The sequence below is a fragment of the Dermacentor andersoni genome, chromosome 4 (genome assembly GCF_023375885.2).
Source record: "Dermacentor andersoni chromosome 4, qqDerAnde1_hic_scaffold, whole genome shotgun sequence".
In the NCBI taxonomy this organism is placed as follows: domain Eukaryota; kingdom Metazoa; phylum Arthropoda; class Arachnida; order Ixodida; family Ixodidae; genus Dermacentor; species Dermacentor andersoni.
In genome coordinates, this window is record NC_092817.1 from 148610487 (window position 1) to 148625175 (window position 14689).

General features: G+C 47.9%; 6 non-coding genes across 6 annotated transcripts; all 6 read left to right on the plus strand.

Moving 5' to 3' along the window:
- Positions 1 to 2270: 2270 nt before the first annotated feature.
- Positions 2271 to 2389, plus strand: TRNAL-CAA (transfer RNA leucine (anticodon CAA)). Its single transcript has 2 exons — positions 2271 to 2308; positions 2344 to 2389. It is a non-coding gene; the product is annotated as a tRNA-Leu (tRNA).
- A 5067-nt stretch (positions 2390 to 7456) lies between these two features.
- On the plus strand, positions 7457 to 7575 carry TRNAL-CAA (transfer RNA leucine (anticodon CAA)). The gene is made up of 2 exons: positions 7457 to 7494; positions 7530 to 7575. It is a non-coding gene; the product is annotated as a tRNA-Leu (tRNA).
- Positions 7576 to 8865: 1290 nt separating this feature from the next.
- On the plus strand, positions 8866 to 8984 carry TRNAL-CAA (transfer RNA leucine (anticodon CAA)). The gene is made up of 2 exons: positions 8866 to 8903; positions 8939 to 8984. It is a non-coding gene; the product is annotated as a tRNA-Leu (tRNA).
- A 5071-nt stretch (positions 8985 to 14055) lies between these two features.
- TRNAL-CAA (transfer RNA leucine (anticodon CAA)) lies at positions 14056 to 14174 on the plus strand. Its single transcript has 2 exons — positions 14056 to 14093; positions 14142 to 14174. It is a non-coding gene; the product is annotated as a tRNA-Leu (tRNA).
- Positions 14175 to 14250: 76 nt separating this feature from the next.
- On the plus strand, positions 14251 to 14369 carry TRNAL-CAA (transfer RNA leucine (anticodon CAA)). Its single transcript has 2 exons — positions 14251 to 14288; positions 14324 to 14369. It is a non-coding gene; the product is annotated as a tRNA-Leu (tRNA).
- A 76-nt stretch (positions 14370 to 14445) lies between these two features.
- On the plus strand, positions 14446 to 14564 carry TRNAL-CAA (transfer RNA leucine (anticodon CAA)). The gene is made up of 2 exons: positions 14446 to 14483; positions 14519 to 14564. It is a non-coding gene; the product is annotated as a tRNA-Leu (tRNA).
- Positions 14565 to 14689: the final 125 nt, after the last annotated feature.

Consider the following 14689-nt stretch of genomic DNA (forward strand, 5'->3'; position numbering starts at 1 on the left):
CCGATGGCTTGGGAGCCACTTTCTATAAAACCTTCAAGTCTGCATTGGCCCGTGTTCTTCACGAAGTTATCAGAGAAGCGTATGAGCGAAAAAGATTGCCCTTGTCTTTCACAACCTCATATATCGTGCTAATTCCGAAGAGTGATGACGAGGAAAAACTTTTGTTGCCAGGGTCATATTGCCCGATAACTCCAGCCAACGTCGACTATAAAATACTCACGAAAGCTTTGGCCAAACTACTGCAAAGTGTAATTAAAATATTGGTAGGGCCGCACCAGACTTGTGGCATTAAAGGCCGCAGTATCACAACAAATGTACACGTGGCTCGAAGTGTGCTTGAGTGTTGCGATGCGTTTGGCGACCAAGTCGTGATGATGCAGATCGATTTGGCAAAGGCTTTCGACCTCGTCTCGCACAAGGCTTTGTTCTCCATACTGGAACATGCGAACGTTGGCAACGTCATAACGGAAGGCGTCATGATGGCGTAGAGAGAATGCTTAACGCGCATTATTGTTAATGGGGAGCTCACCAATAGCTTTCGCGTGCGCTCGTCTGTGCGGCAAGGATGCCCGCTGTCGCCCCTTCTATTTGCTATGTATCTAGAACCGCTGTGTTTGGCGATTGAAAATGACGAGCGCTATCGGCTTCAGGCAGCGCACGTAAAAATCTTGGCATATGCCGACGATGTTGCGATTTTCTGCACAAACAAAGTGAGCATTAAGGAGGCCACGACTGTCGTTGAAAAGTTTTGCGATTCAACTGGAGCCCAGATAAACTGGGATAAGAGTTACGGCTTCTGGCATGGTAGTTGGAAAGACACGCCGGAGGCCCTTTATCGATTGAAGTGGTCGTCGTTACCAACGCAGTACTTGGGTGTGCCTCTCGGAAGTTACCGTGAACCGGAATCGTACTGGCTCGATCAAGTTTCGAAAGCAAAGGAAAAGGCTGACGGGTGGAGAGGAAAGCAATTGTCAATGTTTTCTAGAGCCACTGTCTGCAACCTCTTTTTAGTGTCTAAGATATGGTACGTTATGAATGTGTTGTGTGCTGCGAGGGTAAGCGTACAAAAAATTCACCGAGTTTTCGCTATTTTCATTTGGGCGTCTACCTGGGAGAGGATGAGTCGAACGAACTTGTTCCTCCCTGTCAAGACAGTGGGCTTGGTCTAGCTCATTTGTTTCTGCGACAAGTCGTGTCACGTTTTGTGTTTTTACGGGATCAAGACGATCCTTTTCCCCGAACGGTGTTACAGGTACGGCTGTGTAGACAAATTCCAGGATTCATTGTTTCGGCTGTTCACAACATGCCAGAAGCCGGGACTGGTTACCTGCGTGAAGTGGTATGTCCATATAGGATGTTGAATGTACGTTTTTCACAGCAATACCTGTCAACCGTCACAAAGAAAAAACTATACAGAGATCTCGTCGACACGATGTTCCCTGCACCTTTGTACCGTCTTCCACACGGTGGAGGCCCAGGACAAGACGTCCTAAAGAGAGTGAAAAAAAAATGCCAATACGGCCGTCAGCTAAATATTTCTTCTTCAAGTTACACACAAACACACTTCCCGTTAAGACCTGGCTTCATGAAAGGGGTATATTCATCCCCTGGACCACCGACTGCTTATGTAAAAAACCGGAAACCATAGAACATGCATTCCTAGACTGCTGGGACGCCATCTTTCACTGGGATGTTCTGCAGAGAACATTGAAAAAACACTTACCCCTAGACACATATGGAATACGCTCCTTACCGATTGATAACACCGAGGATGTCCCGTATGACCTTATTATGGTCCTGAGCCTCCACGCTATGTGGAAAACTAGACTGGAATTCCAAAACGGAGACATTGTTGTTCGACCGGTTCGGGAAAATTTCATTGAGAGTGTCGTGTGTGTGAGAGACGGTTTCAAAGCGCTGCCTGATCCACCGCAATGGATCTCTGTATTTGATGAATTAGCGTTGTTGAAAAGATTTTAGTACCGTGTTGGCCAAAGTGTGGCTCACACGTTTTATCCTTTATAAACCATGATTGAGAACGTCCAAGTCGGCAATGAATAAAAAAAAGTGTCAGGATGGCCAAGTGGTCTAAGGCGCCAGACTCGAGGGAAACTTTATTACCCAACGATGCGGGTTACACGAGAATTCTGGTCCACGTGTGTGGGCGTGGGTTCGAATGCCACTTCTGACACAATATTTCGCGTTTTTTTTTTTTATACCGCGCGTTACGCGCCGCTCACTGCGCCCTCATCTCATGGGACATATACAGTGTCAGGATGGCCGAGTGGTCTAAGGCGCCAGACTCAAGGAAAACCTTACCTAGCGATGCGGGTTACACGAGAATTCTGGTCCACGTATGTGGGCGTGGGTTCGAATCCCACTTCTGACACAATATTTCGCGTTTTTTTTTTTTTTTTATACCGCGCGTTACGCGCCGCTCACTGCGCCCTCTTCTCATGGGACATATACAGCGTCAGGATGGCCGATGACACTTCCGGCCGCGAAAGCCTACAGACGTGTTTTTCATGTGCTCCAACGGGGCGGTGTTAGCGGCCCAGTTTAGCCGCGGAAACAGGGACGACATGGAAGACAGCCAGGACTACCAAGTGCTCCTGCCTCATTTGCCAAAAGGTCGTATTGTTTTGAATACACTTTTTTTTTGCACGGTGACCTACGAGCAAGGCCGTACAGAGTTGGAGGCTACCGGGATGCCCTTGGACGTTTGGAACTGCTGCCTGAGGTTGACGCCTTAGGAGCATTTCAGATGAATCATGTGTGGGCTGTTGCGTTCAAGAGCCATGAAAGCATGAAGAAGTTGTTGACTGCGGGGAATATTACTGTAAAAGGCAGAAAATGTCTGGTAGTAGACCCGAACAACCAAGATGTCCGAGTGAAAATCCACTGGGTCCTCCCTAACGTGACGAACGACGACATACGTGTGGCCTTTGAGCCATACGGCGAGGTTATGGAAACGACAAAGGAGCGCTGGCGTGTCCTTGGTATTTCTGACAAAGGTACGACAACGCGCGTGCTGAACCTCAAGCTGAAGGCTGGGGTCACGACTGAAGATATTCCATATCAAGTACGTGTCGCTGGTGAGCCTGCTCTCGTAGCTATTCCAGGCAAGGCGCCACTTTGCTTGCGCTGCCAGGCTAAATGGCATATCCGCCGCGACTGTCGGATCCCGCGATGCTCACGGTGCCGACGCTTTGGCCATGACGAAAGCGAGTGCGTGCCCACGTACGCAAATATAACGAGCCACAGAAAGGACGCTGACATATTGGATAATATCATGGACGAGGATGAAGCTGAAGAAGCAGCTGTCACGGTGACGAAGGAGCAAAAACCTGTGGAAACGCCTCCGGCAGCGGTACAACAACGTGAGCCAGCTATTGAAACAATAACGTGTGAAAAAAATCTGGCCGGTGGAAACAGTGACGACGCGCACAACAAAATGAATGGAAAATGTCATCAAGGGAAATCTTCTAGTGAAGCTATGGTGACGTCGCCAAATGAAACACCGACAGTGCAGTGTCGAACAATGGAAGGCGTTGTAGAGGCGTCGGCAAAGCGCATACACAGCGAGTGTCGGCGAACCTGACCATCTGGGTGGTGCAGGTGGCGGGGGGCCGCCTTTGAAAACGGCGTTCACGAGACGAACGTCGTTAAAGCCGAAACCAAACATTCCTCCTGATCGACGCCCGGTGGATAAACCGCCGAAATAAAGGCGGGGATTCGCTTCCCCTTGGTGAGTGAGCAAGATGGGACCGAATAAGCGACGCGGCCTAGACGATGCTGTCCCGTCCAGCTACCGAACTTCGGTTGAGGAAGCAGGCGACGGGCAGCGAGTTCATTCTGGCCCACTACTGCCACAACTGAGTAAAGACTCCACTGCATCCTTGACTTCTGGGGTAAACACTGCCCGATCCGAGTGCTCTTCACAAATTAAGGACGAAAAACTTGCTCTTCCCTTACGTGTTACCACATTGAATGCACGGGGATTGGCGACTAAGAAACGGCAAAATCAACTTAACCGACTTTTTCTGGAAAACAACTCATACATAGTAGCCGTGCAAGAAACAGATAGAAAGTGAGGAGCAAACGGATCGAATGGTGGGAACTTTTCGAAGGCACTTCAATGTTTGTGTTAGCCATGCGATAGGCACCTATGGTGGTTGTGCAGTTTATATAAGGAACAACGTGGGCATTGAAGGTGAAAAAGTAGTTGCGTCAGAGGCGGGACGGTTGCTTGTTGTTGACTTTTCGTACTGCGCAAGGCAATGGCGTGTTATCTGTATATATGCGCCAAACATCGATTATGAGCGTGTTGTTTTGTTTGAAAACTTAGAACAATTTTTAAAAAGTGATAAATACTTAATTTTGCTTGGTGATTTTAATTGTGTATGTTTGGCTGAAGATCGAGCCAAGAACACCCCTGTACGAGATAAAAGTTCGCGAGTGCTTGTTTCACTGCTCCAGGAATATTATTTAGAAGACCTCGGTTATTTATTGTTAAGAGGAAGTAGCCCTATCTATACCCATTACCAGCGCGGAAGCTGTGCTAGGCTGGATAGAATCTATGTCACAGTTGACCTTGCAAGAGATTGTGGCCACTATGAACTGAAACATGTGTCTTTCAGCGACCATAGCCTTGTCATGACTACACTAGGAAGCAACCTCAGAAAAAGCCGTTTTAATTGGGCCTTGTGGAAGTTCAACGTGAAACTTTTGCAAGATGAAAAATTAATGGAGTCTGTAGCAAAAACACTTAAACAAATGACATCCAAAGGGCCACATGGGTGGGCAGCTGAGTGCGAAAACTTTAAGAACGACGTCAAGATTATTGCGATTGAAAGGGGAACCATTATTAGTCAAAAGCAAAAGTGTTATGAAAAAGAACTCCAGTGCCAACTCGATTTTCTTATATGTATGGAAAGCGGCAATCCCGGCATGTATATAAAAGCAATTCGCGAAGTGAAAAGCAAACTAGAAGTAATTGCAACCGAAATGTATAGAGCAGCAGTGATAAGGGCGCGAGCCGAAAAGATATGGTTGGGTGAAACGCCCAACAAGCGAGCGATGTGTGACGAAAGAAAATACGCGGCTCAAAACGAAATACGACAGATCAACTACCGTAAAGAACACACATCAGACAGGAGTAAAATTGAGCAGGCATTTGTCGAACATTACAGCGAATTATTTGCGAATAAGAAAGGCGATAGAACTGGGCTGAGAACCGAGGTTATTAATGTAATGCCTAAGCTCGATGAAGAGTGTAAGACGCGATTAGAACAACTAATAAGTATAGAGGAAGTGAAAAGTGCCATAAAAGAATTAACTTCAGGAAAAACACCTGGGCCGGACGGAATAGGAGCAGCCTTTAACAAAATATTCATTGAAGAAATAAGCCCAATTTTGCATAACGTTATAAGCAAAGCCTATGAGGAAAAACGGTTACCGCCTTCCTTCCGCGCTGCCCATATTGTTTTGATACCGAAGACAGATGATCCAACTAGACTGTTATCAGTAGGGGCCTATCGCCCAATAACTCTTACAAATGTGGACTATAAGATCTATACCAAAATTTTAGCTAAACATTTGCAAAGCGTTATTATGCTTCTCGTTGGACCGCACCAGACATGTGGAATAAAAGGACGTTCGATATGTACAAATGTGCATGTAGCCCGCAGCGTTCTAGAATGTTGTGATGCCATCTCGGGACGAGTTGCTATGTTACAACTCGATCTCGCCAAGGCTTTCGACCGTGTCGCACACGATGTTCTTTTCTCTGTGCTTGAACATGTCAATATTGGCAAAGTGTTATTAGAAGGTTTAAACATGGCTTATAATGATTGTACTGTACGCATCATAGTTAACAAGAACCTCACCCAGAGTATTGACGTCCGGTCATCTATAAAACAAGGATGTGCGTTGTCATCGCTGCTTTTCGCTCTTTATCTTCAACCCTTCTGCCTCAGTCTTATTATTAATGAAAAAGTACATGGTTTCAGGCTTCAGACGCATCATGTGAAAATCCTTGCCTACGCTGATGATGTAGGAATCTTTTGCACTGACCGCAATAGCATGGAAGAAGCCATAAGCGTCACCAGATTTTTGCAAACAACAGGTTCCGCGATAAACTGGGAAAAAAGTGTCGGTTTCTGGCACGGAATATGGGACTTTACACCAGAAAGATTTGCGACCATCACGTGGGCAAGAAGTCCTTCTACGTATTTAGGCGTGCCTCTCGAGCAATATAAACAAACTGCAGATTACTGGGATGACCTGACGCCAAGGGTGAAGGAAAAAGTTGGAGGGTGGCAAGGCCGCGAATTATCGATGTTTGCTAGGGCCAGTGCGTGCAATGTTTTTTTGATTGCCAAAGTGTGGTATGTGTTGCAGTTTTTGTCGATGTCACGCGTCAACGTGCAGAAACTGCACCGAATATTTGCGGTTTTTATTTGGGGCTCCAATTGGGAGAGAATCAGCCGCACTAATCTGTTTCGCCCAGTGAAAGACGGAGGCCTCGGCCTTTCTCATCTGTTCATCCGACAAATTGTGTCGCGTTTTATGTTCCTGCGGGACACGAGAGACCCGTTTTTGAGAGCGATGATGCAAATGCGCCTTAAGAATGTATTGCCCGAATTCGCTGTGTCTAGTGCGGCTGCAATCGACTGTGGTGTAAAAGGTTACTTCAGGGAATTAGTCACGTCGTTTAGGATACTTAAAACACGCTTCTCATTCGAGTGTTGAGCCTTGTAAACACGCTTCTCATTCGAGTACCTGAGCCTTGTACCGAGAAAGAAACTATATAAAGATTTAATCGATGTAATGATGCCAGTACCACTATACAGATCGCTAAACATTGCAGGCCCAGGCCAAGATGTATTAAAAAGAGTTTGAAAAATGACTGTTAGAGGAGCTGTTAAAATATTCTTTTTCAATTTACACACAAACACACTCCCTGTAAAAACATGGCTCGATGAAAAGGGAATATTTGTACCGTGGACAAGAAACTGCCTTTTGTGCAAGAAACCAGAAACAATCGAACACACGTTCATTGATTGTTTGGATCCATTCTTCTTTTGGGATGTTTTGCAACGAACCCTGAAGAAAGAGTTACCGATAACACCACACGGAATTCGATATCTCTCAGTACAGAATGAAAACAGCTTCCCCTATGACATGACTATGATACTGGGGCTACATAGCCTTTGGACCACAAGAATGGGAGTCAGGCACGCAGACCCCAAGGCAATGTCAGCCAGAGAAAACTTTATAGAGAGCATAACCTACATGCGCGAGGTATATAGTACTTTAACCGAGCCACCAGATTGGATTTGGGTACTTGATGAGTTGGTACGAATGAAAAATCTTTAATTAACCACATTGGTCAAGAACACCAAGGTGGGTTTTCTGTATGTACATGCCTTTTCTGAATAAAAGTTTTTAAAGTGTCAGGATGGCCGAGTGGTCTAAGGCGCCAGACTCAAGGGAAACCTTACCCAGCGATGCGGGTTATACGAGAATTCTGGTCCACGTATGTGGGCGTGGGTTCGAATCCCACTTCTGACACAAAATTTTGCGTTTTGCTTTATACCGCGCGTTACGCGCCGCTCACTGCGCCCTGTTCTCATGGGACATATACCGGGATCCTCGGGATACCGGTATACCGGGATATACCGGGATTTATCGGGATCCCAGCTCGTACTGGAAAGAAGAAACTTTGAGAATGAAAGAGAAAGCGGTGGCGTGGCAAGGACGACAGCTATCAATGTTTTCCCGTGCCTCTATCTGTAATATCTTTTTGGTTTCGAGGCTATGGTATGTCATGAATGTGCTGTGTGCGACACGAACAGCTATTCAAAAAATGCATCGTGTTTTTGCTGTTTTTATTTGGTCGTCCACCTGGGAAAGAACCAGCCGAACTAACCTGTTTGTTTCAGTTAAAAGAGGAGGGCTTGGCCTGGCGCATCTTTTTTTGCGACAAGTGGTCATGCGATTTATGTTCTTACGTGATCAAAGTGATCCGTTTCTAAGAACTGTTATGCAAGTGCGCCTACAGAGACTGCTCCCTGGAAGGCTGGTCTCCTGTGATAACATGTGTGGTGCTGTGACAGGATACTTGCGCGAGGTTGTTCTGTCGTACAAGATGTTGGAAGTACGTTTCAGCCCTGAGTACCTATGCAATGTTAATAAGAAAAGGCTGTACAAAGCTCTGGTTGACGTGATGTTGCCAGTACCCATTTATCGGACACCACAGTTTGGAGGCCCAGGTCAAGATATCTTTAAAAGAATTAAGAACATGCCCGTTAGACCAGTTGTCAAAACCTTTTTTTTTAAACTGCATTCCGGTACGCTGCCTGTTAAAACCTGGCTGCATGATAAAGGGCTATTCGTGCCATGGACAACAAACTGCTTGTTATGCAGGAAGCCCGAGACAGTGGAACATGTCTTCCTAGAATGTTGGGATCCCATTTTTTACTGGGATGTCCTTCAGAGGACGATTAAAAAGGAACTCCCTTTAAATCCTTACGGCATCCGGTACTTACCAGTTGATAGTGAAGAACTGCCCTACGACTTAATCATGCTCCTTGGCCTCCACAGTCTGTGGAAAACGCGAATGCAGGTGCGACATGCAGACATAAATACCAGTACCACACGTGAAAACTTCATCGAAAGTGTTCTTTATCTTCGAGAATGTTTCAGGGCATAGACTGATCCACCAGAGTGGATACCACTACTTGATGAATTAGTCCAATTTAAAAGATTTTAGCACCACTCGCGTCAGCCCAAGTGTGGCTGAAGTGTTTTATCATGTTACTTTGTGTTATGCGTCCAAAACGGCAATAAAGAAAAAAAAGTGTCAGGATGGCCGAGTGGTCTAAGGCGCCAGACTCAAGGGAAACCTTACCCAGCGATGCGGGTTACACGAGAATTCTGGTCCACGCATGTGGGCGTGGGTTAGAAGCCCACTTCTGACACAATATTTTGCGTTTTTCTTTATACCGCGCGTTACGCGCCGCTCACTGCGCCCTCTTCTCATGAAACATATACTGTGTCAGGATGGCCGAGTGGTCTAAGGCGCCAGACTCAAGGGAAACCTTACCCAGCGATGGGGGTTACACGAGAATTCTGGCCCACGCATGTGGGCGTGGGTTCGAATACGACTTCTGACACAACATTTTGCGTTTTTCTTTATACCGCGCGTTACGCGCCGCTCACTGCGCCCTCTTCTCATGGGACATATACAGTGTCAGGATGGCCGACATTCTACTTCCGGCCACCGAGCGTGACGGACGGCGAATCACGAGCTCCAGCAGAGCGGCGATTGCGGCCTTCGGCGGCCGCGGAAACAGGCCTGAAGAAGTTCAAGATAGCGAGTACCAGATTATTTTGCCAACTCTGCCCACCGGACGTGTTGTTTTCAACACGGTTTTTTTTGCACGGAGACCCACGAGTGCGACCGTTTAGAGTCGAAGATTTCCGAGACGCGCTGACCAAGACCGGTACGCTGCCTGACGTGGTGGCTTTGGGGGCGTACCAAATCAACCACGTCTGGGCGGTGACTTTAGGCAGCGCGGAAGCAACGAAGCGGCTTCTCGCCTTCAAGGAGCTGAACGTCAAGGGGCGCCGGTGCCTTGTCCTGGACCCAGAGGACCAGCAGGTGAAGCTTCGACTCCACTGGATGCTTCATGGCGTGGCAGACGACGACATTCGGACGGCGCTTGCGGCGTTTGGGAAGGTCACTGAAGTGACCCGTGAGCGCTGGCGGGTTCAAGGCGTCCACGAAAAGGGTTCAACCACGAGAACCGTGCTCCTAAAGATGAAGCCTGGTATGAAGATCGAGGACCTGCCGCATCAGATAAGAGTTGCAGGAGAGCTGGCCCTCGTAGTCGTGCCTGGACGGCCGATGCAGTGCTTGCGCTGCAGCGGCACGGGCCACGTACGGCGAGAATGCAAGATACCAAGGTGTTCGAAATGTAGACGTTTCGGCCACAGTGAGGAGGAGTGCGTACGGACGTACGCAGTTGCTACAGGAACTGCGATGGCGGTAGATTCGGCGGACCACATCATGGACGTTGACGAAGCGGAAGCAGCTGCAAAAGGAGCCGGGCAATGCGAGAAGCCTGCAGTGACTGCAAAGACTTCGGTGACTGAGGAAGAAGGAAAAGAAACAACCAAAGAAAGCAAAGAAACGGACGATACGCTGCGAAGGAAAAGAGGACGGGAGGGCGACTGGTGCCGAGGGAGCACCAGAGCCGGACGTGTCTGAACCAGGGAACAGCCAGGGGCCCCTCGACAAGAGCGGTGGCCGAGCGTTGAGTGTCACCGGCACAGCGAAACGCACGCACACCGAACGCGGCAACGAAAAGGACCAGGCGGCGGCCGCTAGCAGCGAGGAGCCACCGACAAAAACGACACAAGGGAGACGACCACTCTTCAAAACAAAGCCAAATGTGAGGACGGAAACGAGAGTCGCCGAAAAGCAGGCCTTGCAGCTAGGCCTACCTGGCCAAAAAGGTGACCCCGGCACCAACAAAAGCGTCTAGCGACGTGCTGGACGCGAAAGGTAAGCACCATGCTCTCGGCCTCTTATGACCGCAGCAAAATGGCTTCCGTACTCACGCTTAAAGTTGCCAGTCTAAATGTACGAGGCTTAGCCACAAAGAAAAAGCAGAGTCATGTGCTGCGCCTTCTAACTGACCAAGATATCGATATGCAGGGTCTACAAGAAACAAAGGTCGAAGGGGAAGAAGAGACTGAGAGCATGGTGCAGCGTTTCACGTCCAGGTTTTACGCCATTGTCAGTCACGCAGTTGGTACTTCTGCCGGGTGTGTCATGTTTGTCAAAAAACTGCCTGGTCTAGTTATTCAGTCGCATGTTTCACTTCCTTCAGGACGAGGGCTTGTCTGCGATTTCGTTTTTTGTACTACTGAATGGCGCGCTGTCTGTATATATGCACCCACCGCAGTTGACGAAAGGACTGACTTTTTTGAAGTTATTAAGCAACACCTAAATACGGAAAGGCAGCTCATTCTGTTGGGTGACTTCAATTGTGTTCTGAGCGCCGATGACAAAACTAGTACGCGTACTTTCAGGGATAGTAGTACTGCCGTTCTTATTCGATTATTTGATGAATTTGCTTTAGAGGACGTGGGAGAATGCCTGGTGAGCAGGTGTCCAGTTAAGTACACTCATTTCCAAGGTACCAGCCACGCCCGACTCGACAGGATTTACGTGACTGCATGTTTGCTCCCAAAGTGTCATGGCTATGACGTAGTGCCCGCGCCCTTCTCGGATCACTGCATGGTTCAATGTTTTATTGGTGCAAAAAAGCGAAGCGGCTGTTTTCAGTGGGATCTTTGGAAGTTAAACAACAAACTGCTCAATGATCAAGAATTCGCTAAGGGAGCGGAGGAAGAAATTAGTAAAGTCACTGGAGGGGGAATACATGAATTGGGCCAGGAATGGGAACTGTGCAAGCAGCAGATCAAAATAAAAGGAATTGAAAGGGCGAGCTGCATACGGTACCAAGAAAAACTAAATGAAACGCAGTTAAAGTCTATGCTAGAAAAATTATTAGCTCTGGAGTGCAAGGCACCGGGATTATACATGGACGACGTTAGGAAAATAAAACAAAAACTAGAAATTAGTGAAGAAGAACGCTATCGTGGAGCGCTTGTGCGCGCGAGAGCTGAACATCTAGCCGTGGCGGAAACGCCCACAAAACGGGCGCTAGGGATGGAAAAAGCGCACGCAAGAAGGAACCATGTCAGTGAGGTACAATGGGCGGGTCGCACCGCAACAGATAATAGAGAAATCGGGCAACCTTTCTTTGAGTATTACGAGGCATTGTTCTATTTGCGTTATGTCGACCTGGACCGGTTTAAAGAATTGTATCTGCGGGCGATGCCACTACTAGACGAGGAACAAAAAGCAAGACTGCACACGGCCGTTAGCGAGCAGGAAGTAGAGCGTGCAATAGGTAATTTAAACCCTGGTAAATCGCCTGGGCCTGATGGCTTGAGTGCAGCGTTCTACAAAACTTTCAAGCAACAACTAGCTCCATTGCTGACTGCGGTATTCAATGAGGCATATGAAATAAATGTTTTACCTGTGTCGTTTGGAACGTCACATACTGTACTTATGCCGAAAACCGACAAAGTAGATAAACTTAAGCAGGTATCGTCATACAGACCTATCGCTCTGACAAACGTAGACTACAAAATATATATGAAGGTTCTTGCCAGCAGATTACAGAGTGTTATAGGCAAAATAGTTGGCCCTCATCAAACGTGTGGGATCAAAGGCCGTTCCATCGTCTACAACATTCACAAGGCGAGGTGTGTACTTGAATGCTGTGACGCCACATATGCACGTGTCGCACTACTGCAATTAGATTTGGAAATGGCATTTGATTGTGTGCCACATTGTATTTTGTTTTGCATCCTGGACTACATCAATATAAGTTCGGTCATCCGGAAGGGAGTGAGCTTGGCGTACCGAAACTGCACTACGAGGCTACTTGTTAATAAGTTGCTGGGGGCCCCCATAAACGTACGACGGTCGGTGCGCCAAGGTTGCCCCCTCAGCCCTCTGTTGTTTGATGTATATATTGAGGCACTGTGTCTGAACATAATACAAAGCGATGAAATTCATGGATTTAGACTACAAGCAACCGAAGTGAAATTGCTTGCGTATGCAGACGATGTTGCAGTTCTTTGCAGGGACAAGGAAAGTGTTAGTAAAACAGTTGAAAGCGTGCAGTGCTTCAGTGAGCTAACCGGAAGTCGGGTGAATTGGGATAAGTGCCTGGGATTTCGGCACGGAGGATGGCCTTCAACCCCGGACACTTTTGCCAACGTGGCTTGGGTAACAACGCCTCCGAAGTACTTGGGGGTGCCGCTGCAATTTTATAGAGACACTGATCCGTACTGGCGAGCGCAGCTGCAAGAGACGCGAGAAAAAGCGGACAAATGGATAAGCGTTCATCTATCTGTCTTCGCAAGAGCTACAGTGTGCAATCTTCTTTTTATTAGTAAGTTGTGGTATGCAATGCAAGTGCTACATTGCTCCCGAGTAAACGTGCAGAAGCTGCACCGTGTATTTGCTGTCTTTGTTTGGGCGTCCACATGGGAGAGGTGCAGCCGCACGAACTTGTTTCGGCAGGTGAAGGCCGGTGGTTTAGGACTGGGACATTTGTTTGTGCGACAGATTGTAAACAGGTTTCTATTTTTCCGTGATGTGAGAGACCCATTCCTGCGCACAGGTGTCAACAAAGACTCGGGGAAGTTTTGCCTGAGTATGTTGTTACAACGCAATGTATTTCAAGAAGCGTTTGTGGTTTGTGGTAGCGTTAAAAGGAAAACATTGTATAGGGACGTTTGTGACGCGCTGTTACCAGTGCCCTTGTACAGGACCATACACTCTGGAGGCCCAGGTGGCAATGTTTTAAAAAGGGTTAAAAAAATGCAGGTGTCGCCGGGAGCCAAATCTTTCTTTTTCAAGTTACACACTGGAACATTAACTGTTAAGTCCTTTCTAGAGGAAAGGGGTTTCTTTCTACCGTGGGGTTCCCACTGCCTTATATGCAAGCAGCTTGAGACAATCGACCACGTTTTTTTTCATTGCTGGCAAGGGGTATTTTTCTGGGACGTGCTCCAAAGAACCATTAAAAAGGAATTACCGCTAGACTCTCACGGGATCCGGTACCTGCCAACTGATAATGAGGATGGCGTCCCCTTCGACCAGATTATGCTGATGGGCCTCCACAGTATATGGCGCTCCCGAATGGCTGGCTATTTTTGTGAACCAACACGTATGTATTTTCGCGAAGGCGTACACAGATTCCTGGAGACTTTGAAAGCGCAAACAGATGTTCCTGAGTGGCTGTCAAGGCTGGAGCCTTTGGTAGAGATCCGGCAATTTTAAAGATGACAACGCCAGGCCTCCGTGGCAGTTAGGCCACTCGTGCCTTCTGGCGCACAATATATTTTGTGTACTTTTGTCGTATACTGTGTCGAAGACCGGCAATAAAGAAAAAAAAAAGTGTCAGGATGGCCGAGTGGTCTAAGGCGCCAGACTCAAGGGAAACCTTACCCAGCGATGCGGGTTACACGAGAATTCTGGTCCACGCATCTGGGCGTGGGTTCGAATCCCACTTCTGACACAAAATTTTGCGTTTTTCTTTATACCGGGCGTTACGCGCCGCCCACTGCGCCCTCTTCTCATGGGGCATACACAGTGTCAGGATGGCCGAGTGGTCTAAGGCGCCAGACTCAAGGGAAACCTTACCCAGCGATGCGGGTTACACGAGAGTTCTGGTCCACGCATGTGGGCGTGGGTTCGAATCCCACTTCTTACACAAAATTTTGCGTTTTTCTTTATATTGCGCGTTACGCGCCGCTCACTGCGCCCTCTTCTCATGGGGCATACACAGTGTCAGGATGGCCGAGTGGTCTAAGGCGCCAGACTCAAGGGAAACCTTACCCAGCGATGCGGGTTACACGAGAATTCTGGTCCACGCATGTGGGCGTGGGTTCGAATCCCACTTCTGACACAAAATTTTGCGTTTTTCTTTATACCGCGCGTTACGCGCCGCTCACTGCGCCCTCTTCTCATAGGACATATACAGTGTCAGGATGGCAGGATTCTACTTCCGGCCGTGATAGCAAACGGACGCGT